Here is a 1161-nt window from a genome sequence, read left to right on the forward strand (position 1 = left end):
ATAAAGCAATATAAAAATAAAGATGGCTAGACTTGAATTTGCATAAGTTTTTCCAAAACAATTTACAAATAAGGAGTACAAAGAAATTCTGTAATACAAAGATCAAGATTGTTCTCAAAAGTACATGAATATAAGGAAAAGTACAGAGAAAACATAAAAGCATCTGACAAATGCATATGTGGCTAGTAACTAACCTGGGGTCAGAGGTCAGTGTTCCACCACTGAATACAGGGGGTTGCATCAAGGATCTGCTGCTCTTCATAGACACACTACTGGGTTTTGTAGACTCTGGTCTCTGTCTTCTCCTCCTGGTGACACTGACAAAAGACAAACAAAAAGCTTTGTTCTTTGTTACTTTTAATAAGAAACATATTCTCCACTTTAAAATCTGTCAATTTTATCACGGAATACAAACTATATATGCTTTGATACTCTTTAATGAGGCATTCACTGTTTTGCCTCAGTTCAAGCAGGACATGAATCAATCATCTCTACCTCTTTGCTACTAATTACAGCAAAAATAAACATGAATGAACATCAGAAGGTGTTGAAAGAAACAGAAAAACTTACTGCAATAAAACATATCTATATGTTTATATATGATTACATATATATGTAATCATTCAATCACGGTTTCAACTACAGAAATATGTCAATAAAACAGCTAGGGAACAATGTTGGGAACAGTTATCATAATAAAACATTTTCCAAACAGTTTAAGCACAAAATGTTTTCATCTATGGAAATAACCAGACTCACACAGACATCATTAATCAGCATATGAACCTCAACAATGGTGACCATTGTATAATATTATATATATACATATTATTAGGCTAACCGAGACTTGCCATTTACACTTATATTTTGTTGCTCTTTTGTTAGTTTTGCCTGCTTTTATTGTCCTAATTTATAAGTCGCTTTGGATAAAAGCATTTGCTGAATGACTAAATAAATAAACTATATATATATTTTCTTAACCGTTATCATTGTTGAGATTCATCATATATTGACATCATCAATATATAACCACCAATATCTGATTGCATTTTCGCTGAGCATCTGTGTTATAACAATTATGATTCATAAACACATGGTTATAACAGCCAGAGAAGAAAACAAATCTAACTCAGAAGTCAAGGGTCAAGAGCCCAACTAAAG

General features: G+C 32.0%; 1 long non-coding RNA gene across 1 annotated transcript in view; it reads right to left on the reverse strand.

The window, feature by feature from the left end:
• Nucleotides 1–200: 200 nt before the first annotated feature.
• LOC107575361 (uncharacterized) overlaps nt 201–1161 on the reverse strand; it is a 5002-nt gene continuing 4041 nt past the window's right edge. The window contains exon 3 of the long non-coding RNA XR_001607857.1: nt 201–317. This is a non-coding gene — a long non-coding RNA (uncharacterized lncRNA). The remainder of the gene's footprint in view (nt 318–1161) is intronic.

This window comes from Sinocyclocheilus grahami, unplaced genomic scaffold, assembly GCF_001515645.1.
Source record: "Sinocyclocheilus grahami isolate Dianchi unplaced genomic scaffold, SAMN03320097.WGS_v1.1 scaffold2592.1, whole genome shotgun sequence".
NCBI lineage: Eukaryota > Metazoa > Chordata > Actinopteri > Cypriniformes > Cyprinidae > Sinocyclocheilus > Sinocyclocheilus grahami.